We start from the raw sequence: 27,225 nt of genomic DNA on the forward strand, positions 1-27,225 counted from the left end.
TCTACTCCTCTTTTCACCTTTACCTACCCTCTTGCCCCCCACGTTTTGCACTAAAGATTATAGTAGCGTTTTATGATCGGGATTACCGTCGTCCCGCTGCTAAAACCAATCAGGTGACTGACAGCAGAAGCAGCAGCAGCAGCAACAATGAACGTGCACTCATCAATACCATGCAGACGTTTAGTTGAAATAGCAAATGACACTTGTTCTTGCATAGATAGATAGATACCCGTTCGTCTTTCTCGACTAGAACCCGTCTTGTAACGTAAAATACGTAGCTTATCGTATGCTGTAAGTGTGTTGTTTGTACGCTTGCTTTCTCATTGTTATTTATTGACTGACGATGCCGCTACGATCGCTGTAGCTATTAGCGCTTCTATCATAGTCCTTATATGCCGGTTGCCTCACGCTCGCAAAAAAAACTACTATATTCTCGTTAAGTGAATGAAGAAACGAGAAGGCCACAGCCCGTACGGATTGTATTGAGCTACCACTGCGGTTTTCAGAGGTGAAAACTGCAATAAACAATAGATGCAATACATTCATGCTTTTTAAGGAAGAGTACAGACCACGCTAAGAGCCATAGGGAAACACACAGCAAATTGCCATTATGGCTTTTAGTTGGACGTGCGTGCTTCTGAACGGATTTAATCATGCTTTTATTCATGTCTGGCCGGTAACATGAAAGTGCTAGCCGCAGAGGGAGCAATAGCCGTAGTGGACGCCATGACGGCTTCGTACGCCGTGTTTCGCCGTTCGACCTATAGGGCTAAACGCGTGGACGACGGCATTGCCATCCGTCTCCGTGAGGTCTTCTTTCCCCAATCAACAACTCCGTTGCGACATGAAATGGTTGATCGTATCGTTAAGACCATGGCGAAGACAAGTCGGACAGTTGCGGCAGGTTAGCGACGGCAGTCGGGCACACTTGTTGCAAATAGCGCTTCAATGGTCAAAAAGGAAGAAAATTTGTACGTGTTCAGTGACACTCCTTTAACCCTGGAAAAGCTGACTCGCTAAATGCTACTATGGCCGTTTGCTGCTCATCCATATGATGGGTGATGATCAGTTAATTTAAAAGGGGATTCGCTTCACTGCACGAGCGTTTTTTACTGGCCTGTTGTTAAGAAAATATATGTATACGTATAATAAAGCAGATACAGGATTCAACGGATACTGGTACATATGGATGCTTACAGGTGTTGGACACAATTTCGGCTCACTTCAAGGTTGGCGTTACAAGCCTGGCCAGCTACTGCCGCCGGAAAAAACGTTTTGCCCTAACTACGTTGCCCCCTTGGTCTGTACACGTCGTTTGTAACACCGAGCTAATTCATATATTGTTTGTCTCGTTTTATAAGTATTCATGGGGCTTTTCTTCCGTATTATAATACATTGATATGTCCGATATGCTAGGACTGTGTACGTTGAAAAATCGTTAATGTCCAAATACCGACGCCTAAATACACGCCCCTCACACACATGTATAACAGATGAAACGATAACATACGTATATATATACCTGCTATACGTTTCTATCAACAGTTTCATTATATATTATCGATTATACGTGGACACGCATGTCTATTCCTGTTCATGGATGGATCCGTGGAGGACAAAAATTTAGAGCAATTAAATAAATATCTAGATTTTCGACTCTGGTTCAACGGCTCATGCGTGATCGCTGATGTCCAAGTTATATGATCTACCTTATGGCGTCCTAAGACCGTAAGGGCGGACACAGGGATGCCTCCGACTCAACGGTTGTTATCCCGTCAACGAGGCTGAACGGTCGAGCACATACAATCACCGTAGAAATAGGCCGTAAGAAGTGCCCTACCGACACGACCACGAGCGGGATATTTAGGATCTGTCAGTTTTAATGTTTCGACAGGCAAACGAATGACGATATCATGCAAACGTTGCTTGAAGAATGCATTTACGCCAGTATAACAGCCAGCTATTGAAGGTGGCTATGTAGGGCATAAGGATGTGCTGTTCACTGCTTTAGCGTACCGTAAGTGACTGACAAAGAAGAAAAAAGGATTTACATGGCAAAACAATTTTCTGCGGGGTTCGATGGGCGCACAGTGTGTTGAAGACTTGTGTGATCGTCAACGTTGCTCGTTGGGTTCCGAAGAGAAAAATAAGATGATAAACTTCGACTTTATTGGAAACTGGTAACACCGAGAAGTAGCATTATGTACAAGACGCGTAACGACTGAACCCAGTTTATCATGGCCACTGCAGGAGTGTAAAACACTGTTTCGGCACGAAAGTGCCGTTCTTGTCAATCAAGGCATCCCATCGAAAAGTGGATATGACTATGGTACAAAACTTAATTGATACGCATCAACACCTTGCCTCGGTAATGACAATTAGAAGAATAGCGAACGCAGAGGCGCGGATTTTTCGGCAAAAGCCAACTCTATCACATTAGGTTAATAGGACGTCAACAACTCGGCAAGATCGTTAGCATTCTGTAAGCTGTGATACGTGCAACGTTCAGCTTACAACAGGATATCCACACGTGAGCCAATGCAAACTGAAGGCCTGTAAATCACCTGACATTAGCTACAACAAGCAGGCAAGCGGATTTGCTTTTTATTATTGTTATAATTATTATGATTTCTCATCTTCTTATTTGTTGACTTCAATTTTTTTCTATTTTTCATCTACTTGTTTAAGCAAGGTATAGCTGTCGTTCGATTTTTGTGTGCGCTTACAGCATCTACTGTCCTGATCGGTCAAACTGACAATTTTATTGTGCATTATATAGCAAACTATTTACGTCAGGTAATTGATGGGGCTAGGCGAGATGGTGCTACTTCGTGACGTTCCTGGTCGCGGTTCAGAATAGCGAAGCCGTTTGGTAAGTGGGCACTACGAACTGCCAATCAATGGAGTTTCCAACTATTCACTGATACTGCTGCTGCTGCTGCTGCTGCTGCTGCTGTCATAAACTGCTACAACAAATGACAACTAACGACTGTAGTGTCGGTGTTTGTAACTAATCCAGTAGTGGCGTCGACCTTCTTCACCGCCTTTGCCCCTTCTTCCATTTGCTACCGGAGGGGCACGCAGATACCGCGCTAACGTGCCCATGTTAAACATAGGGGGCGTTTTAGTACGGGGATTATAATCGGGAGGGCTATCAGGGAAAAGAGTATGAGGCATAGACCAGTTGACTGAATGAACGACGTTTACGCTAGCTTACGGCATTTGCTGCGACAGATGCCCTAATCATAGGCACCGTTCACGGTCGGTCGTTGCCGACCCAACGGCCTAATGCTATCACAATTAACATGACAAAAACCTGCATGAGAAATACCAGGAAATGTGTACGATGGCGTGAAGCGCACTAGCAGCAGACGCACTTATTCGAAGAACAGCAACAGTACCAATGATGGCGTCATAACTGTAGCATTATAGTAGTAGCGCTAAGTCGAAAAGATATAAAGAAGGTAAAAATGGTCGGAAATGGAAAAACAACGAAAGGGATTAGTTATGGGGCGGAAGAGAGGCAATAAGGCCTAGTAATAGTAAGGCCAAGCCAAGAATCAGATTCGAGGGGAAAATTATAAAACCAATTCTATTATTTCGCCAACCTAGCGTCTCGGTTTTCGGTAACGACTTTACACATTCTTTCCTTTATGCTGTTGTTTTGTTTATTAAACTTGTTTCAGTTAATTTTGCTGTGTCAATCTGTGTAGTAACGAGCTGATTTACTTTGAGGGTAGCCCGCGAAGCATGAACATCAACTTACTCATTTAATTTCTAGTTTTCATAAGTTTAATTTCATTTGCTATTGTTGTCGGTCACTATTAACTTAGGCTTTTCTTTTTTTCAGTCCGGTCAACCGTTAGATGTATTGCCACAAACGCACCTTTCCTGTCAACAAGTGGTCAAGCGTCAGCGGCTCGTTAACAATTGAATCCCAAATGATATTACCTTTCTATCAACGCCAGTATTTTTCGTTGTCGAGCAACGAGTCACATACAAAGAACAATTGGAGTTAGGGAAAGATGATACATCACGGACGGTCCCTTTGATTCTACTGTGGAAGCACAACATAGGAAGTGGTAAAACGGAAGAAAAACAAGCCACAACTGACGATATCCAAAGGAGTTTCATCTGGCCAGGTTTCCCTAACGCTTCAAGCTTTGTTAAGAATCACAAAATCTGATAGCTCGTCAGGCTTTATCGAAATGTCTGTCCTATATCGTGTTTTATCTAAATCAGGCTCTCATTTTAGCAAATAACGCTAGTAGTTAAATTTGTGAAATAAACGAAGAAACTTGAAGGCAAACCGATCTTAATCAGTAAGCAAGTGTACCTGTGCATCCTGTATTTGTATATGTGTACGTCTATCCGATTAACAAATGCTTTTTATATTCGAATTTATCTCAATATATAATGTACGATTTGCGGACAATGCGATCAATAACGTGTATTAACTACAGGTCCATATAGGTGTTGGAGTCATCCATAATATCTTATTGGATATTCACGTATATGCAAGAAACTGTACACATTTTTCCGTGTTTTGTCGGCGTGAAAAAAAAATACGTCATCGATGGCAATGGTGCCCGAATGTATAGAAGCAGTAACTGGCCACAATACCATGACAATAACGTTATCATGAATACATGATATGATCCATCCAGGTCGAAGATGGTGAATCGACTGAAGTTTATCATTTTGTTATGGAAAAACATCATTGCTAAGCGTTATCTGATAATATGTCATTAATTCTAAATTGATTCGCATTTTCTATTATATCTATTGCTTTTATCATAAATGTTCTAATTGGTAATTTTGCTCCAATAAGAAATTTACTATTGAAAGAAACCGTATCAGTGCCTTTACAACGTAAATTACGTGGTGGAAAAATATTGACCGTTTTTCTAGCCAGATGGCTTTAAAATCGTTTAGCCCAGGTCATCTGGGCCGCAGGTCGGCATTAATGTCATTTGAAAGCTGAAATTCGACAGTAGTTATTGTTTGGATGTTTTCAATCAGGCTTAGGGAAAAGCGTCTTAAAGATGAATGAAAATTTTGCTATATTTTTCGATGTTTTCACAATAGAGACACGAATGCTACCCAGGCCCATAAAAAAATCGTCCTATTAATGGTCGAGACGCGTTATCGGAAGGAACGGCTCAAAGCTGGTTCTGTCGCTTTCGCTCTGGAGATTTCGATGTGAAGGTGATCCCCGTAGTGGTCGACCAATTATGAAATTAGTACGAAAATTGACCATGATCGGCACCTCAGTAGCCATTATACCGCCAAGCAGCTAAACACTGACAATCGAACGATCTTGAACCGTTTGAGGAAGGCTAGCTAGAAAAAAAAGCTGAATTTTGCTTGCCATACAAAAAACTGACTGGGACGCATTTCTATCTTCGAAACACTACAGAAGCTCAATGGAATTGAGCTACTTCTAAAGCAGTTAATCGCAACTGATCAAAAGTGGATTACATATAACAATGATGTTCAAATAAGAAACAATGTGTTTTTCAAAAATTTGCGCCGGTGCCTAGATCGATACCAAGCCAGAGCAGGTGATATTGTGTATTTAGTAGGGTTGGAGAAAGGTCGTGGACAGTGACGCACTGCCGCCCAGCGAAACGAACCTCTAACATTTTACCAATTAGTACGATTACAACAAGTTATCGAGAAATATCGATCGAAACTACAGAAAAACAGCGGGTTCAACTTTGGCTACACATTAAAACTTTTGGCGACATTTTGATCTTCACCATAGGACTGTTATCATCTCTTTCGGTCTCTACAGAACTCCCCTAGTAATGTTAACTTAATTTCAATGGAGGAACTCAAAAATAGCTTTTTGTCCAAACGCCACAAAGGTTCTGCAATACTCTAATTATTGTGTTATCTGAAAAATGACACAGGATTATCGATTGAAATCATCCACATTTAGATTATTAATGATATTTTTAGCCTATCTATTATCGCTAGCCTGAAATAGATCAGGCGAAAAAAATTGCTCTTGATAGTTAATACATAGTTGACATTGATTGTTACTCGATGTTTTCTATCACGTACTATCGTGTTGACAAAAATTAACCAATTGTATCACTGCACGTAAACCTTAAGCTACCTGTTAGTAGCTTCTGTGTCATGTTTGTTACTTTTTAATAACGTGACAATGGGCGGATGGACGACTTCATTGTAAAGCTCAGTTGGAACCTAAGAAACGTGATGATGAATGATCTCTGCAACGTTGGTACAGTATCGATAAAAAGGCTTATATGCCCATAGATACGTCTCATAGTAATAGAAAAATAAAAAGTTAGATATATATATATATATATATATATATATATATATATAGTATTTAGTTCATACGTGTCGTATTGCGACACCAGGTACAGTTAGGGAAAATGTCACACACAAAAACCTGTTTATTGATGAAACAGCTGTAGCGATAGCCGCGACTCATTTTCATATCAGAGCGTCAATAGGAACGGTTTTCAGACTCAGGGTGTCACCAACAAACATGGATATTTTTATCCCATCCGACTAGAAGATTAGTCACCCCGTGAAGCTGTGATCGGAAGAGCTGAAAATGTAAGCGGATCCATTTCGATGGCTAAAGAACAGCTGTATCCGAGAGCAGGAGCGGAAATTATAAAGTAACCCGTGTAAACTCTATAACCTTGAGCCAATTATGAACAGATATATTCCATACGTGGTGTAATTAGAGTTATTTAAGTTTACTCACACCTTTTAGGATTTTCATATTTTTGTATGGACGGCTATTGGACTATCGGTCAATTTTTGCAGAGGACACGATGTAGGCTCAATGAAAACCAAGCTTAGTGAATGCTTGTTAGATGAACCCCGTTCGTCGCAACAGGAACCGTTACGCTAAGTTAACTTAACTAAGTTAGTTAGAAAAGACTTTGTGGATGGTAAAATGTCCTCTATCGAAATATTGGTGGCCTGTATAACTTCTATGTAGCAGTTCTGTCATCGACAAAATCAATTGCGATTACGTTGAATCGCTAGAGATAATACGGTAACGAAATCAAGAACGGACAGTATGAAAACGGGATCGTTCTGGTTGCGATGCGAAAGCGCCGAGCGTGCTGGAAGTCTAGATTCGGGCAGGATGTGAATTCTCTATTTACTAATAGAAAAAAATAAGGCTCGCTATATCAAATCTGTAAAAACTTATCGCCCATCTGTTTACGGGTTAGTAGAAGCACTGAGATTCTCAGCTAATTTAGTTTCTCGCTGCTTTCAAATAATTACGAATACACATGAACTAATATTTACACTATAAAAATTCTTGAAGATCTTCAACTAAGTTATGATACGTAAAAGTTTTTCTGAAGTTACTAAAACACTCGAATATTATAATTGACTGAAGCAAATTCAATTCATTAATAATAATATTATATATAATTATTATTGCGTCGATGGAGATAAACACGCGGATTTGAATGTATTAGATTGGTTTCGTGTCGTGACTGTGAACGCCCGTGGTTAGAAAATCACGGGCGTTCACAGTCGACAGACGACATCGTCATCATCGGACCGTTGTCCAAATGAATTCAATAACAACAAATGGCTATAATTTACTGAGGAATTGTACGAATGCAATTTAATCAATGGCTAAATTTAACTTACGATACATCTTTTCGCAGCTGAGTCAAGGCTAAGCTTTGTAACTGTCTGTAACACTTCAGTGTCGATATGATACAACGATTAGGTAAACTGTCTGTATCCAGCATGAAGCTCCACTTGGATATATTTCGTCTTTGATGGGTCGGCATGATTGTACCCACGCGTTATCCTTACACTATAGTTTACCCATTGTGTGCCATGGTGGAATCGAGCATTAGCCTATTTGTCTGCGGAGAGCAATGGAATAGGTCTAACTGAAGCTGTCTTCGTGTGCGCTCTACTGTGCCTCGTGGGAAATAACGTCACTACTCTGCGTGACCAGCGACTAGGTCTCGTAGCAGCCTATGTTCGGCCGGCTGATCCACAATCAACATACGCAAAGGTGGAAAGACTCATCAGTGTACAACGCTATTTCTCGATTATTGTTTGCGGCTTCAACGTCGCCTCGACCAGCCGAACCCAATATTTCTCTAGACACGGTTGCGCGCCTCGGTTGCTTGATTTAAATCCGCCCCGACACCGACTTCCCTAGAACATGTAGGAAATTCTGCCATCCATATATCTGCGACGAACGTGATTAATAACAGGGTAAAGTTTCAGGGTAAGGATCGTTCCTTCGTTCAACAAGAATTCGTGTTAATATACCAGTGGCGATAGATTTCACTAAATTGCAATTGCGCCAAGCTCCGACGCAATGTCTAGATGTAGGTAAGCTCCTGGAACGTATACACGAAGTTCCCTCTATGCCTGATGTGGTGAACACTGAAACTTATGCGCAGCATCTGTTTCAAGTTCTCTGTTGCTTTTTCGTGCCCCCTGGAAATACGGGCCGCGGTTCAACTATAATTGCAACCTTGTCTAAAGGACCCAGAAGGTCAGAGTGGCCGAGGTACAGCTTGAGTTCCGCCCTTTGCCTCCGTTTTTGAAAAGATCTGTCGAGGAATATAATACGTTCAGTACCTTGAACGGCTGGAAACATGTTTGATCACCGCTGCAGCACGTCAACCGTACGTGTCAACGTAAGTGGCTAACGAAGAAGGCGGTTCGGTAGCTCGTCCTACTGCGCTGGACGGTACAATTTAATAATAGTCTAAACACTGACGCAGTCGCAGCCTAGGGGAAGGATGGTATCCTGTTAGTGATTTCCAAGGGAAAGGGCGATTTAAGCGCCCTCTATCGTGGCGGGCGTAGCGGAGAAAAGTGTTTGTTTGTAAGCTGCTTTCTCGTTTGCTGACTAAGAAACAAAATAGCTGTATAGAAAGCGTACGTGCTAGTCCAATGGAGCGATATGAATTCCAAAGAACATCCTACGGAAAAAACGTCAAGAGAGTACTAGCCATCTCGCGTAATCTTATGTGGTAGTTGTCGACCCCAAAGCCTCAGCCTTCGGCTAGGCGTCTAGGTCCAAGGTTATGTTCACGGTGGCTGAGGTAGGTGCCTTAGTAAATATATTCAATCTTCCCTCTGCAATTCTCTCCGCAGGATCTGCAAATTGTTTCGGGAAAGCAGAATAATCATCGACGACGAAGTGACCGAATTCCCATCCTTTATACAGATAACCGGCCTGGCTCAAAGAGACAGCCTAAGCCCATTCTTATTCTTGGCGTTCCTGACAAAATAAGAGAGCCGAAAAATCAGCCATTTCGTATGCGGACGATTTGGTGATACGGGAATCAGACAGGTTTCAAATGCAGCAAGCTCTAGCCCAATGTCACACGGCAGCCACGGAAATAGGATTTACTGTAAATTTGACTTAAATGACCACAGACGATGAAGTTTAGAAGGGAAACCAGGACGGCAGTTACTGATGTCTTGTACTTTCTTAGGTTGCCTCCTGCCTACGTAAACCGGTCTCCTTTACCCAGGATCACTTTTCTCCGAGAACGACAGAAGTTTCATTGCGCACGAAAGATGTAGGAAGGTAGCATTGGTCGTATCGCTTTATCGCTTGTCCCTCACAAGCGCTTTAACTTCCAACGTAGCTCTGATCGTAATAACTGGATAGGCGTCACTTGGAACGAGCTTACAATGGAGAGCTACGAACCCCTAAATTGCGTTAAAAGTGCACCGGAACCACACATAATGACCCAAAATCACCTCGAGTATCTCCTGGCCAACCTACTACCACCCTCTGAGAACTTATACTGCTGCTTAGAACTCCCAGCAACGAAAATGGTTAGGACAAGCCTCAAGAACTAGGAGTAAAAATTCGCGAGGATTAATGGGGGTTCCTTGTGTCGGATGCGAAACAACGTAAGAAATAGGACAAACCGGTTAAACAGACATATCGTTACTTGCTTTGCCGTGCATGGGTTACACAATAAATTTTGTAAGGAAGCCAGGTTTCTATAAACTTAATGATATGTACGGGTGGTGCAGATGCGGGATTTCGTATATCCTCTTTGATATTGGGATATTACGTGACTGACTTGTATTTAGCAGCAGAAATGAAAAATAAGATTCGATTTATTGATAATTCTACTGCAACGGTTGATAAGATTGATTGGTGCAAATGTATTATGTATGCTATTATTTTGTGCTGTATCTCTATGACGCTTGCTACTGATTAAGCGTCTATTTAGGCTAGATTTGATGACCACGCGTGTTTCCATGAAAAGTAAGTTGGGCATTCTTCGCCAATACCCAACTTACTTTTCAGCACCCAGTCAACATTTATGTTGACAGTCGAGCCAGAGCTAAACTGAAATAGTCATTGTTTCCGCAAGTCGATGTATTATACTGGAAGGTACGAAACGCATTTAAAAGGCCTGGCAGACTTAGTACAATCGGTCGCTTAGAGCCTGTTCTTGACCGCAGTGCTACAAGTTAAGACCGCAGAACTAGCTGCAAATCCGCCTAAAACTGCTTCGAATACGTACAGGAATATATATTTAAACTATTATTATGCCTACAAATCTATTCAGCAGGAAGGTTTTTGTGTCGGTTCTATTTACTTTGTATAGCATTATAGCTCTCAGGGAACAGCCTGGTGGTCGTCATATTTTTGTCAAAAAGAAATTTTCTTCTATTCGGATTTTTTTTTCTAGTTATCAGATCTCTCTTAGAATAGATATAGCCAACTTTAATTTCCGCTTATGATGTTTTGGTTCATTTGGGAATTCATCTTATTCATGATATGACTTCCGACAGCTAGGACCTAAGCTCAAATACGCGCTGGCAGAAAATGCCAACAAGAATCGTTCTGAAAATCGCAATATTCCGGAGCGCGCAACTCGGTATCCTTCCGCTATCGATTACATTGGTTATACAAGCTTGGTCCTGTTTATAAAAACTGTAAACAATAAAACTTATATATTTATTTAGCGAGTGTACAAACGGCGATTCTGACCATTGTTCCGTTCCAGAAGCAGAAAAGAGGAAGACATCCTGTCGTCATTGACGAATCTCCTGCGAGAAGTGTTTGTGATGAGGTAACATTAAACGGGATGGGGATTTGTTTAAAGCCCGATTCAGCAAGCAGTTCCTGGCGGAAACCTTGCACCTAAAATAAGCACCATTGACCTGTTGACAAGTTTCAATCAGGTGCGTTTTCCTTTTAGCATAAGTAAAACTGCCTTCTGGTTTTTATTCCAATATCTACTCTAGCAACAAATAAATCGTATATTGATGAGAACCTACATGGAAAGAAATTCACAATCAAACGTTGCTAAAACGTACACTGCAGTCAGGACAAAATCAATTATGGCTTTATGAAAAAAATGGATAAGTCAGTTAACATTTTGCCGCAACAGGAGTCAGCAGTTTAGAATGTTAGTGGCCTTAGGGGCCTTCTCCCTTGTTGTGTCAATTAGTTGCATTAGTTCAGCTGGACTTGTAATGCACTGATTTATTTGTACGTTTTTGTTTCTGTGATTTTATTGCGATTTCTTGCTCCGTCGATAATTTACCTTGGTTCTTCTCTACGCCTTTCGACGATGTTGATGTAAAGCTGAGTAGCATTAAGAAAAAATAAAGTTTGAGCGTAACACACAACAGCGGTTACAATCGTAGTCAGTATCAGTAAAAATCCAATTTACCTTTGCCACATTGTTTTCAATAAATCACTTGTCACTCGTCGTCGCCTTTTTGCACTTACCCAAAGAGTCAATTGTCCGAGCTCCGACTACGCCACTGTACGCCTAGATGTATGTAACAAATTATATATCTGACAAAAAGAAAAATACTTATAAGCAACTTCTTGAGAGTGAACCTCAACAACGCTGGCTGGCATGAAGTAACGAAACAGAGTAAAACGGTGAAGATAATCGATTACCTATAGGAAGACGTCAACAAAAAAGCAGCATAGCTCGAAAATTGCGAAGACGCTACGGAACCCCAACTAAACCCAGAAGTATGCATGAACGGACTACAAATATTGCGAGTAGCTGATTGAAGGTAGGAGTGAAACGAAAGCCGATGTCGAAAAAGGAAAATAAAGACATATTCTGCCAGTAGGCGAGATTAAATATAAGTAATGAAATGGCAAAACATAGAATCCTACTCAGAACGGCTATATCAGTCTGTTTTTGGGCATTGTGCTATCAGCAGCGTTCATCTGCCGAAAGAACAAAGGTCCCCAAATTAGCTCCATTCAGTTCCACTTCTTCGACACACGCAACATTGACGGCGGCACTGGCTGTCGCATTTTTTTTTCTCCTCTTTCCTGTTTTCGCAGGCGATCATAAATCGTACGTGAAGAGGACTGCTATATGCAGTCGACGAGTATTAAGACTGATACATTGGTCGGGGCCTACAGTAAATGATTTCACTGTTTTCCTGTATAATAGATGCGTTTCACAGTCTGTGTATATGGGTGTACATTTGTTTAAGTTCACACCAGGTTGTCGATATGAATTCAGAACCATTCAGAACCGGTATTCGGTCGGGTGGCATCGATTTCGTTTATACCCGCTAATACATGAAATATGTATTGGAGAATGAGGGATAAAAAATTATAAGTGAATTAGGTCACGAACAAATGTTACGCTCCTAAGTAGAATGAATCCCGAAGTTTATTTCGAGGACAATCGGACAATTCCTTCGTATATATGTATCACCAGCCAACAGCGACCAGAAGAAGGCTTCCTGTACAGTATCTTTTGCAGAGAGCCAAAGAGTCTTGCTAAGCGAACAGAGAATATTCAGCCGAAAGGAAAAGGCGTTTAGTTAGTAAAGAGAGCATCGACTTACAACTCGTCTGAATACAAAGAAACAAAGACGTCATCAAATTCAGCTGACAGATGATGATAACCATCAGCAGGATCATCACCACGAACCTCGTAACAATAGCCATCATAAGAGAGTGGAAGCGATGAAAGTAGGATGATGATCGTAATAATAGTGGTGGTGCAGAAAATAACAATATTTGCTATAAATATTATATAACGATTACACTTTTGAAGGTATGTTACCATTGTTGTCGTTTGTAATAGAGTGACAGGTAGAACGATTATACCCTTCACTAGCGAAAGGATACAACAACTCACATCGATGTCTAAAAATGTCTGCTGAAGAAGGGTTGTCGAAAAAGTTCTCATGAGCACACAAAGTTGCTGACGTACCTGAGCCATGCGCCGGTCAGTTTCATAGCTTGGGCATGGGAAAGAGTTCTGGCAAACCTTCCCGCCAGCCCGCATTACCGGTGGCGCCCTCTACGCTGCTACGGCAAACTAACTGAAATGAATTGGTGCAAGACTACCGTTTTTGCCCCAGGGTGGCGCTGCGAACATTATTTTGACGAAGGAATAGTGTAGCAACGTTATATGGCACTGCTATGGTACTTCAGTTAGATAGGCAACAGTACCATAATTGTAGAAGCAGACAGTATAGTAAAAACAAGGAAAACTAGCTTCGACTTAGCTACAAGATTGTGTAATATAGATGAAGTTTATTTTAAGTCGTAGGCGAAAGAATCTATTTACCGGACGTGGCATCCGAGGTATATAGAAGTTTTTAGTAAAACTGTCTGATTAAGATTATAGAAGTGCATTTAACTTTTAAGTAACTCCCTGCGCGTTCGCAGCTTGATTAGTTATCGACCGTTTTATTCCTCACTACGGTTCATAGGACTTTTAATCAGACTTGTATAACAGCGGACAGCAAGTAAATTGACTATAATCCTACGTCACTTTAGGTTGTTACTGAAAATAAGAATCATTCTCTCATAAAGTTGGAATAAGCAATGAAAATCTCATGTTGGTTATCTATTCACGCGTATGAATGCCTATTGAAAGAAACCCCTTGTTCGCTATGCAGGTATGATGTGCGCCTCTTGGAGTTTTTTTTTATACGTGAACCACCAAGGCACCGTAGAAACAGCGCCAACAGTTGTGCCTGTGTGGGGCCTCATGGCATAAGGCAAAAACGAACGAAGTACGGTTTGGTCGCGTGTCCAAGACGACCGACAGTGGAGGGTGAGTACCACTCACGGTTCAAGTGCGTTTCGTTCTATCTACCTCGATCGCTGCTTGGCTGGACCCCAGATAAGACACATTCACATATCCTGCCCATAACAGGACTGAAATGCGCGGAGAGGTCAATGAGATTCAGTAGACTGTCTTTAAGATTCATTTGTAACAATTAATATATTTCAATATACTAACAATTAATCATATTTCATTTATATATCTTGAAGAAATAAGAATTCTGTTAACTGACTATGGTTCTCGTCGTCACTTTTTCTATGGAGATAACCCAAACAATTCCCATAAAAGCACTGGCTAAGGCTATATACACGAAAAATTCAAACAGAGTGCAATTCCTATAAACTACTGAATGCTACCGGAACTACTGAGTCAGCAAATGACAAACTCCCGCTAATATCCGGATTTCGTTGCATATAAACTATTAAAAGATATCATACATATGCTTCATATGTTTAATAGCTTTACTATTGTTCGCGATCTAACGTTATTTTATTATATAGCAAAGCCAACTAAAAAAATTATCAGCTTAATTTCCTAAGGATTGATTCTTTGCCCCTGCTTCTGTAGCGCTCCGTATATAATTTATACAAATACCGGAGCGATGGCAGTAGATAATAACAGTAATAGAAAACGGCTCAAAATCAATCCGTGCCTGGAACGCTATAGCAGTTAACGTTCTTTATAGACGCGAGAACTCTTTTCTTTCGGTCCCCTCCAGTGGCTGCAGCTCCTGCCGATAAAGAATAAAGGTAGTACTTTGTTACTTAACCGAAGTACCGAATTTATTGAATGAGCATGTACCGAGATAAACGTAATGGACCTTTTAAAAATGAGACGTTTTGGGCGAAAGACAAAGGATAACGTCTGTTAAGAAAAGAAGCCACAGACATGCAATGCTTTTGCCCTCCACGTTTATTTTATGCTATGATATGTGCTCAAAATTTTGATAACGTAAACTGAGTTTGTTGAGTTTCGCCGCTATCCAGCTCGACGTGTCTGATGTGGGGCACAGTTGTGTCAACGATGGCGACGACTACAACGCTTAGTGTAGCTGTGAAAATGCAATAAAACGCACATAGAACAAGTTCACATATACACATAAGCCATCGTACTCACATGAACATAACCCAAGCCCAGAATTTTCATTCTGAGCAAACTTTATTAATTGTTGCCAAAACATGAATATGCCAGCTAGCAAATAATGAGTCCATATGCAAACGTCTAATAATGACGACAACCATATACCTTTCAATTTCGGTAAGTAGAATCTTGGAAACAGTAGGTAACGCGTTTGCTTAGTCGGTTTGACGTTATGAGGCTTGCGTGAGGTAGTAACGTGTCGGTGGTTTGTGGTTGGCCACCAGTGGCTTATGTTGTCAGCCGTAGTTAGCAGTAAATAAAAAAAAATGACCAGACTATGGTTTATGGGACGGTCGTTGGGATCATTATCTGACCTAAATAGCATCACAGTAGAAGATCGAGTGGTATTCGAAGCAAAATATTGACCTTGGTAAAGAAATAACACGGTGAATTAGGACCACTACCATTTGTCTGAGCATGTTTCTTGAAGAACGTCATTGAGCGTCAGGTGTGCAATTTAGTGGAACGACGCCTGAACTGTTGCCCTCTTCAGGCCAACGCTCCTGTTTTACAGGAAATAGTACAGTCGAAGACATCTATGAAACTCAATAAATAAGCGATCTGAAATGAAAACAAGTAAACGAACATATAGCCTCTGGCATTCCTGAACCAATATGGTCGTAAGTAATGGAAGGCTATATTCATTAATTGTACAACAATTTTCATCCCTACAAAATAACCACGAGCCTTTTAAATGCCTATTCTGTTATTTCTTAGGTCAAGAAAAATCTTTTTCGGGAAAATGCCTCAAGTGGTTCAGGGCAGCATTCAGTAGCTAGGTTAGCGCAATTCGATGATCGCAGACTTGAAGTTTAACTTGCTTAATTGTCTGGCTATATCGTTTCTGTCACTGGATCACAACTTTCTTGGATGGACACTGTGCTAGGTCAGTTTGTCTCAGCGTTTTTCTCGATGTGCGTCATTTTCATTGAATGAATTCAGCTTGCTAAGTTATATTTGTCTACATTTAATCATGCGTCTAGTTTCTTAATAGCTAACACGATAAACTGAAGACCATTTGAGAGAGAGAGAGCGCTCGCATAAATCGACCCATGGCGCTCGAGTGTGCTGTGGTCATAGCGGCAGGTAGAGACATAACGTTTGAGGTTCAGATCATAAAATATCGTCAAACACGAAATCATCTTCTTACAGTTATACCATACTTAAGTGCTATTAATTTACAAGCAAGTTTAAGTGCGACCATTGTCTTTAATTAACGACGTTCTGCGTATCGGCGCGTTCTATTCTACACACTAGTACGCTTTTAGATGTTTTAATCACGTAACTTTTTACGCACGCGCACACATTCAAAACATGGACGGATAAATAACGAGAATGAAAATTGTAATGGGCCTGCTAGCTTGGCTATTTGTTGATGACTAAGGCCTGTTCATTCAACGTTTTGTCTGTCCTAATTACGTACGTGCACTACCGTGTCTGCGGTAATGCAAGTGCACTTTGTTTCTATAAGAGAACACTTCGTGACCCCGCCACCGGATATCGTCAACAATAGTAGCTTTCTTTTGCGCTTACCACAAAACAGATCCATTCTATATGATGGTCGCTTACAGAGTAGTCAAGAAACGCCGTGGGCTAAACAAAGCCCCCAAGCAAAACCTTTAGTAAAAGCTGCGACATCAGTGGCTAACAGCTAAATGACTTTACCATTGGTTGCTATACAGCGTTAGTTGGCAAGCTGCTAATTTTATAGACGTGCAGCACGCTATACATGTACGTGTATATGTGAGTGGTACCTACCAGCAGCGCAAGGTTTTTTCAATCTCCAATTCCTGTTTTACGAAGCTCGTAGCGTTAAGTGACCGAATATCAATCTCATTTGCGGTTCATATAGGGATGCAAGCGAGACCTGCGTAATAGAACAGGACGGAATCAAGCATAAACTTAACCTTTCTCAACACTGATAATTGAATTGGCCGACGCAGCTGCAATGCAATTTTTTTCACTGACGGTAGTGTGTGTGCATGATGCAAAATGTTTTTATGTCGGCCAGTATCTCTTGTACGGCAGAATTGCGATAAGTTTTTTCCCTCCAGAAGAGCGGGATCAAACAAAAGCAAGAACGAACATAGAAAAAAAAAAAAAAGGGTAACAGATATAACCAGATTTAATTAAATCGAACTTCATCTTTTTTTTTTTTTGTTCATGAAGGGCAACGGCATCGATGTTAGATGCGCCTCTCCTAATTTTTGTGATTTTAAGCTTTGCGGCAAAAATATTACGTCGATCGTGTACTCCTTCTAAATGAATTAATAGGAAGCTTAAATTCTCACCACGTGTACAGCCCAGGATGAAGTCTGTTCGAATGAAGGGTTTTGTTACCCAATACGTCGACGGGAAAATACATTATTATCTTGGTTTAGCAATAACTGTCGACGATGAAAGGAAACAGCTATGGTTATATGTTTCTATTGGCTCTAATGAACATTGTTGTTATTCAGCATTAAGCTGTAGTAATAATAACATCCTAATCGATAGCGGAGTAACTAGCAATAGTAGCCGCGATTCGAAACATGTTCATGTAAGGACACTGGTAGGAAGGAAGTCTCAGGAAGGCACAGAAACCTTGTCGGCAGCATTGACCAGCATAACACGTGAACGAGCTTCTCTAGTTATGAATTTGAAGAACTAAAATCGTTATTACGGATGTTTATACATTCTAACTGGTACCTGCAAATCTCGCTGTTAGCAATTTCGTGATACCCTTGTGAGCCCTTTGTTTTTCGACGAATTGTACACTGTATCTTTTTGGGGCTATACAATAATACGCCCATTTTCCCTTTTTTCCCATTTTCTCTTTTTTCAAAGCATCCCGCGTTCTTCGTTCACTTACTAAATAACCAAGCATTTCTATATGACATAGACGGGTCTCTAGAAAATCATCGATGTACAAATTTCTGGTTCAGTTGTAATGTTGCTTCTTAAAACACATCTTCAACAGTAAATATGTTTGATAGTTTCGCTGTGAATTTTACCTAGGAAAAACAGATGATATAGATTAATTTTGGCTTCTTTTCTAAGCGGTAAAAACCTTGTAAGGTTCGTCATATTCCGATTGACTATTGGTCTGCAAGATATTGCATTTATTCAAAGCGTAAATTGCAAAAGCTATAAGAGCAAAAGTTTCGCAAGCTACCTCTGATTATCAGAACTTTTCGTCCATCATTCATTGCGTTCCTGTATTATACTCAATTTTCGTCGTCTCCAAGGAGAACAACGCTGATACGCTTTTGTTTCTGGTGGGACGCGTTTTATGACCAGTCTTTTCCACATATAAGTGACAGAAATTTTGGAAAACTTTGACTTCAGGTGACGTCAAGACATGATTCCATTGACAAATTATGGGGTAGGTAACACGGCCTACAATGATAGCGGTAGAAGAATTGCGGGCATAGTTAGGGATCAGACTCTTTGTCCAGTTGGTCGTTGGCCCTGCGATGCCCTCGCGTAGTTCAAACAAGTTCACCGCTATAATAGCAAGAATAAGAAGCACAATAACTAAAATAGCCATAATAATATAACAAATACGCTGACCACAATACCGAGCTAAAATAATAAGTAAAATGCATTGTCGCAAGGTCGCAAAACTTGTTGGGCGTTTCGAAATAGCGCCCTCTCGCGTCAAAAACAACCAAACGCACATACGGACAAAAGAACGTCGCGCCCACAATAGTTAACCATAAACATACAAGACAAACACGGATGTACAGGTTCTCCTAACCCAACCTCGATATATATTCCGGCACAATGATGCCATTTTAATCACTTGATTATATTTTGCATCGTCGAGAAGCTGCAGGGCAAACTCTGCAGTTCGTCTTCTTTAAATAGCTTTTTTATAGCCCTTCTTCGTCATACGGTTGTTCTGTCACGCCATATTCGACTGTGTCTGTACTGCCTATCGTATTGGTATATGTGCACATTCGCTGTAGGTAGTGCATTTGCATTCGGTACTATTTGATCGAGTAATAGCTAAGTGTGGCTGGCTTTGAAGAATGGCCACTAATGATGTAGCAGTATGAGATAGAAGCAACAAATGAACATGGAAAAATTGTTTAGCAATCTGCCGCGCTTTGCGGTCGATTGGGAATTTTTTTTGTCGGGTTTCGCTTATTGGATAGAAAAATAGAGTTATCCAGTATATGTTTTTGTCAACATTTATGGCAAACGCTCTTAGCGACGTCCGCAGTAATGGATGTTTCACACAATATATGGCTAGCGTGTCGTTATCGTTCGGTATGCGCAGGTCTATTTACCAACCGTGGATGAGGTAAGCTTAAACTAAACAGCGACACGGAACGTACGGGTCGACCAATATAATAATAGATCCATCGTTTCGTTTTATTTTCCCCTCGACTATTTTTACTGTCCATCTTGGAAACTACGATTAATCGTTGACAATATCATTTTCATAGCAATTAACAGTCGCTTCATGCACTGGTGTCGTTTCGTTTGAGCAAACGCGAACGGCGCTCATAGCCGCTAGATCTTTGCAACGAAAAACTACAGTTTGCCTTTTGCTCCACCGACCGTGCCAGCAATGCAGCAAATACTCTCTTTTCTCGAGTATTCGAAGTTTTGATACGTTTCACATTTTATGAAAGTAATTTGTCTGTTCCTCTAGCCGCCATGTTCGATCTATGTATAGCGACGTGGGGACATGCAACGTTAGTCCAACGGCACAAGGGGGTCCAGTGGGATGTGTGCAGCTCCACCCCGTTCCCACAAGAAACAATAACATCAACAAACATATCGTAATCAATACGAGCATCGGAATCAATATCGATGACAGCTGTGATTGTGACAAACAGTAATACTAAATAACGGCATTAGTTTACTGAGTCAGAAGTGCGTACGGGAGAACGGCAAAGATATCGTCAAAAGCATTAATGGATTTTCTCATAGCGCTTCTTGCACCAAGTACCTGCTGTTGAGCACGGAAGGCGAAGACGCTACAGGACGACCGGTAGGACATAACTCAATGTAAACGTCATGAAAACATTATGATCGTTTTGAGATGAGGGACGCCGCAAATACAAACAAGCAGATTAGACGCCATCGGTATTAGGAAGAGCTACGTCGAGCCAATTGTGTTCACAAATTCTTACTCTCTTCGTCGATGTGTCGCGTTTACGTTAGACGACGGCTTCACGTAAGAAAGGCGCACACAGGAAATATGAGGACAGAAACTTAACATACGTAGAGAGTTAGAGGGGATTTAAAATGGGATGCTATGTATACGCTACTGGTGGATAATCTTCACCATGGGAATTATTAGAGATAATGGGTAATACGTGGCTTTTACGGTCCATCTGCTTTTCCGATATGTGAAGTCGATGTCTTCAACAAAGCTCTATCATGAGCATCCTTTTTACATTTATGTGGCTAACGGCTAATCACGATTTATGACTCGAGGTTTCAATTTCAGATTATGGGTGAAATAAAAGCGACTATATCTTCACCCTTACCTCTCTCTTTTCTAAATGAAATGATAATTTCAGCCATTAAACTTCACAGCCACCTGTATAACACATATAATAACGCGTATTATTTTATTATTGTTATTATCGTCATCGTAACCCCCTACAACTTTGTTCGTTGTAAAAACTATTCAATGATCTTATGTGAAATCTGTTTGCTTTGCATAGCGTCTACTTCGTTTTGGCACTATGCCAATTTCAAGTTCTGGCTGAATAATATTCACACATTCTGGTAGCATAATGCTGCCGGGTTGTATGTGCGTTTTCATCTATGAACAATCTACGGTGGCATCGTCTTGAAGGAAAGTGTTGCAAGAAAGTATAGATGATACGACAGCATCAGGTGAGACTAAACCAACTTTCTAAATAGCACAAGTTAGCTGCGATACGCCATCTGCGCACTAGTATTCCTTCTAGCACAGAGACTTCGAGAGAGAGAGAAACATCACTTATCTTATCGGCTGCGGGGGGCAAAATTGTAGGCTTCGCTTTGTTGTTTTAGATATTGTATACTTGTTCGACGCGATTTTTCTGCAAGCGGCAATTCTTTAATAGATGAGGATAATACTGTCGTAGCGTGGCCGTAGCAAAAAAAGACAACTAGAGAAAGGTGCAAGATCGTCGCGTCCAAAATAAACGGGAGCAGTACCTGGACGCATGCCTAAGTATCAACCAGAATTCAATATGGGGCTGCCGGTTACCTCGCTACATAATGATCCAACGTTGTTCCGCAGCGAGCTTTCGATTATGTCTTTTTGTTTGTTTCACCTCATCGAGTAGGAGCCGTTTTGGCCCGTCAAATTTGCTAACATGAGGGTTCCGGCCGTCTACTAATTGTACAGCCATTTTCGATCGTACACCTATTAGCGCACAACTTAGACTGATAAAGTCGTGCTTTACGCACGGACGTATTCATATCACTCCAAATACACAATGATAACAGCCATTCGACTAGAAACGGCAACTGAAGACGTCTCATAAACGAATTCATATGGTACGAGTAGGAGCTGACGCCACTGAAAAGTATTCGATGATAGCCGCGGCTGGCCTAAAGCGTTATTATTATCACCGACTGGTTTAGCCTGCAGGCGATTCGGATAACTTTCAAAGCTGACTAGCGAGAGAAAGTACCAACAGCTTGCAGCTCGTATATATAGCTAGGCAAAACTGTAGCATGATTAACATAAACAATGAAGTATGTATCATTACGCTCGACCAACCTAAACTAGGTATATCCACTGCTGTAGGTATTATATATTCGGTACGGACTGACGACTCTCAAACTAGTTTACGTCTAATAAACGTTCACTTTACTTCTACCGATTATGGATAAAACCTCGAAGAAATGGGTGCAAAACAAATTGATAAGTTCCTCTTCTCGGAAGTTTCATAAATCGGTAGTATCGGTACTTCACGAATTCGCCTTCGTGAACTACCGATAAATCTAATAAGACGCGGGTTTACCTAAAAAAATAACACGACTCTTATATGGTTAAAATCTATGGATTGGTTAAAACGATCGGTGGCCGAGGTAAATATACAATAACCGTAAGCTAAAAGCTTATTTTTACTATGACCTCAAATAGCTAATGAAGACCGTCATATATACGGACAGATGACATTAGCGAGCGCAGCTGAAATATTGCTTTGTACCCAAAAACCCTTTGTACCTTTATCTAAGATCAATGTATCAGGCTGCGATTATCACTATTATTTATATAGCAAATAAGAATAATAAAAGAAAAAACCACGTTAAATATTACGTGAGCATTTCTATTAAGTTAAAACCGCACCAGTTGACATGGAAATGCCCAATAGGCAATTGCAATAGCAATCTGATAGCTTTTCGATTAACCCATTTATGCTAAACTGGGCCTAGACTTATTGCTAACAAATAAGTAACCACTGTAAAGAAAATGTTAGATAGGAAAAATAAACGTATTATTACGTTAAATTGTGGTCTATTGTAGTCGCTCTAGATATACATATATATATATATATATATTTTTTCTTTTATCACGAGTCAATGAGGACTAATCGAAAAAACATTGAGGAAAGCATCTCCTCAGTCTGTTTAAATCATATTCGCAAAACGCAAGCCAGAAGGATTATGAGCACATAATCACTGCCGTAAGTCAAGACAACAACAGTCCATAAGCCAGTTAAAATATATACAACAGGACGTTTTACTGTTGCAGGAACTTCCCTGCTGCCATAGCCTGTTTAATCATTACTCCAGTATCACAACGTTCGAGCCTCTGCAACGTGTGAGCACTAGCAATGATAAATAATAAACATTTTGCCAGAAATTTTCTGCCATCCAAATCTATCGTCACTACCGCCAGCCCCCTCCACCCCACCTCCTAGTTAAGTTTCTACCAGCTGGATCCAAATTTCGTGGCCGGTTTCAAGCCATATGTGTATATATATATATATATATATATATATATATATATATAGCTTTCCCAGAGCAACAACATATTACGAGCATTTTCTCTATCAGTATCACTATTAGGTCCACCACTAACTGTATTACCTTCATGTTTTCGTTTCCCAGAGCCTCTTTTTCTTGTAGATAGACATTTTTCTTCTTGGCCCCGATCCCAGCAGTCGACTGCCGGTGCCGTGGCGGCTTCTGCTACTGAAGAAGCCACCACCCTGAAGAATTGAATTAGCATGAATTTGAGTGGAACGTAACGAATCTGTTTGTTAAGTTTCCCCAATTTGATACCACAATCACGGCTACCGGCAGCAAGCGCTAACTGCTCCGTCTACGACCAGTACATCGACAACGAGCCTATTTGCTTTTTTTTTCTGCTATAGTACGGCGTCTATACGGCGCGGCGTGGTATCTCGGTGGTGGGGTATGGTCGCGCATTTTTCTTGCGTGCGACATCCACTTTCATTGGCTTTATTTCCACAACGGTAACTATTACTATTGCTACTACCGCCATTATTATTGTTTTTAATATTGTTATGACGATACGGCCATTGAATGATACGTTCGTGTTATTGTTATTCGACATTAGCCGCCCTATCGATAGGGTCTGAGGAGCCCGTGGGGGTGTCCTGCTGTGGCTGAAATGCTATCGTCCGTTTGATTCCACGCATGAAAATATATTAAATATAAAGAATTGAAAACAACTAATTCTGGCGTTTTTAGTAGCTTTGCCATGTTTCGTACTAGGGCGTGTCTATAATATTATTTTCAACTTGTTTAAGATCATCGAATGGCATGTGTACAATTTTTTAATTGTAAACCCCGTAGATGTTAGTAAAAGGTACGTGGCCACAAATATTGACCGATAATAATGATATACAGTTATGTAGCAATAAATAAGTAAAACGATTGATGTGCTCAGTAAAAAAAAATGTTTTTTCTTTCAAATTTTAGTTGAGAATTGAGGGAAAGAATAACTGGGCACCGGTAAACTGATTTTTGGTCATATTCTCTGTTCGTCGTTCCGTCCTGGGTTATTCGGTCTATGCATGATTACGTATAGATGCACTTTCCGGCAGCGCAGGAAATTTTTACTCGCGTCAATATAGAACTGTTTTCACCCATATCACACTATCATAGCAAACAAGAAGACTTTTCCGTCTCGTTTTAGCCACAATTTTTACTCTCTTGGTTTTCATATCTGGTCAAGTGGGAAAACATTTATATGTCTCCGCATCTCAGGTCATTGATAATGAACTACCTCGGTTATCTTGTTTTATCGATCATGTACACTTAATAATATATCATATAAATAAAAACAGCAACTGGCATTAAGGACAAGGCCACTATTGGTACCCTACCTACAGACCTCCTGCCCATCCGTCTAGATCGTCTGTATAATAATTAGTTGAGGCGACGCGTTAGATCTTTCTTTTTTTATATGTGAAGTCACATAGAAAGATACGCGCGTAGTGACGTGTGTCACTAGACATGCATATTGGTACGGACGTAATTTCCGCCAACATGGGAAATCATTATTAAAACAAATGTCGAACAGCCCCTGTCGCTCTTATTCATGTCGTAGCTGCAAAGAAAGGTCTTGAGCAACGAAAGCATGAGTACGATAAGATTCAACTCATAGTTTTTCCCAACTGATCCATAATACTTCAGCTATAGCGACTGAATGTGTGTGCGTGCGTGCGTGCATATCTTATACGTGCAATCCTCACGTGCTGCTGTGTTTACTTTAACTATTTATTTATTTTATTTTACTACCTCCAACAACGGAATTTTTTGACAATTTTTCTCCTCAGTGTACTTGGACACGGACGCGTATTTAAGCTATAGGCATAGATTCTTCAAGTATCTCCATCGTTATTGTTAGTATTTGATTGTGTCTGTCACTGCCATACTGTACATAATATTGCCGTCTGAAGGAGGCGAAATTTCCGTGGTACTTTTCCGTCAGGCAACTGTGGCGGAACTCGATTACGATAAAGAATGACGGCGACGCCGCCGCCGCTGCTGCTGCTGCTGCTGCCGCTGTTGGCCATCATGTACTGTGTGCAATTACGTAACCCGCGGCATTTGTAAGCCCATCGGTAGAAGATTTCGTTCAACGTCTTGGTCAATCACTGCTCATCTTTTTCGAGGCCGAAGGGCGCTTTGCACAAAAGTGACCTAGTAAGAAAGAAACAGTATGGCTACAACTCTATAGTAAGCATAGCAATGACAAACGATGGAGCGAGAAAACAAAAAAAAAAAGGAAATAAAAATGTTTTTCTACAGAAATACCTGTAGTGACACTTGCATAAATACATTGCGTCTACGTTGTACACTTATTGTCAATGGTCAAATCTATCACTCACAATTCTTTGTTGGCCACTGCCCATCGTCCCATCCGCAATATATTACGTATTTCTCGACAGGTACGTAATTTTGATTCGTCGTCGAATTTCGACATAGGCGCCGAGGGAGATCGCTGAGGACGGGCAGCTTAATTTGAATGTTATTTTTGGACGAATTTTCTGGTATTTTTTTTGCCAAACTGAAACCAATGGTACTTGTGTGGCGCCGATGAATGCCACCATGACACAATCACCGTCAATGCAATCATTTACTATTATTATTATTGTTGTCGTCATCAGCAGCATATTACCACGATGATTTCTGGCTTATTTTCTAACCGTACACAAAGATGTAGACGGACGACTCCCATATGGCGGCATAAAAGATAAACAGGCTTTGGGCAACAGAGCCAACGTAAAGACGTACGTAGGCGAAAAAAGCTTCGGTTATTAAGATGAATAGTTGGAATCGGTCTAGACATGGTTGGTCAGCAGTCGATAGCCAATCAAGAACTTCCTTTTGGCCGTGTCCTGATAGTTGATGTCGCTACGAGTGGACAATTCCTATCACTGGTGCAACTGCCGCTGGTAGGACGACTGCTCGTATGCGTATTTATCCGAAATGACTATACAAACCCAGGTCTTAACTGTATTTTTCTATGAAAAAAGCAACAGCAGAAAAAACAGGAACCGGCAGCAAACCAGACAGGGCATTGCTGATCTAGATATTCTCAACTTGACACATAGGCACCCCAAATACGGTGAGGCTCGGTTCTATCAACCCCTTTGTTTCCTACTCAGTGATACTAACAAGAAGCAGGCCTCGACGAGTCATTCGAAAATATTCGCCAATTCGTTTGGCGTAACACGTCGAAGTAGCAGAAAATCGATCAAACAAGGCTATTTGTTCTTCCTGAAGACAGACATGACTCTTTTTGACAGAATGACTTAAGTAACTATTTGGCAATTCTCGATGCACTCGGACGTTCCTTTTATTGTAGAACATTCGATAAAGGTTACATATGTAGGGAAACGTTGGGAGAAGATACGCCAAAATTGGTTCGGTGTTCAATGTCAAGACCTTTACTTTCTTTTAATGTAAAGCTTTACTTCTCAATAATCATTGCCTTTTCAGATTAAGACTTTCAAGCGAGAATAAAGCTAAGTATTCTTATCAAGTTGATTAAAAACGGACAGAGTATCATTTAACCGCGTCAGAGACACTATACGGTATTCCCTCTCCGGTGCTACACAGAGAACACTTTTCATCGGCATATTGTCCGGTTCTCATGATGACGTCTCACTTTAGCACGTTTGTGAATGTTTCTTCTGGCAGGAACTTTCTTATGGCTGTGAGTGTTTATCTTCGAATCCCGCTGTGATGTATAATCCTCGCGTAGCTTAGCTGATTTTAGGATCCTCCAGGGCTAACCTATCGGTGAACGCCTACGGGCCTGACTACCATTCGCACGTAATGGCTTTTAGACAGCGTCGGCATCACAAATATGCTACTTTTGCCTATGAGACAGCAGTCTCAAACGAGCAACCGAAAATTATCGATCGTCTCCCACCTGGCCGGTGCACTGGGCGAAAGTGAGACCAAGCGGCCCCCAGAAAATGTGCCAGTAGCAACGGACACACACCAAAGCAAAGTTGGCATAAAAACAAGTAATCTGCTCTTGATCGTTATAAATGCATAAAGAACAGATAAAAAAAAA

General features: G+C 40.9%; 1 protein-coding gene and 2 long non-coding RNA genes across 5 annotated transcripts in view; 2 read left to right on the forward strand and 1 right to left on the reverse strand.

The window, feature by feature from the left end:
- Positions 1–27,225, reverse strand: part of Rhp (GTP-Rho-binding protein rhophilin) — a 150,463-nt gene that overhangs the window by 73,096 nt on the left and 50,142 nt on the right. The window lies entirely within an intron of this gene.
- Positions 154–6,213, forward strand: LOC147758823 (uncharacterized). The gene is made up of 3 exons (XR_015319413.1): positions 154–291; positions 1,200–2,587; positions 3,851–6,213. It is a non-coding gene; the product is annotated as an uncharacterized LOC147758823 (long non-coding RNA).
- Positions 13,231–27,225, forward strand: part of LOC147758824 (uncharacterized) — a 63,851-nt gene continuing 49,856 nt past the window's right edge. The window contains exons 1-2 of the long non-coding RNA XR_015319412.1: positions 13,231–13,594; positions 13,912–14,069. This is a non-coding gene — a long non-coding RNA (uncharacterized LOC147758824). The remainder of the gene's footprint in view (positions 13,595–13,911; positions 14,070–27,225) is intronic.

Source organism: Varroa destructor, unplaced genomic scaffold, assembly GCF_002443255.2.
Source record: "Varroa destructor unplaced genomic scaffold, Vdes_3.0 BEIS01000001.1, whole genome shotgun sequence".
NCBI lineage: Eukaryota > Metazoa > Arthropoda > Arachnida > Mesostigmata > Varroidae > Varroa > Varroa destructor.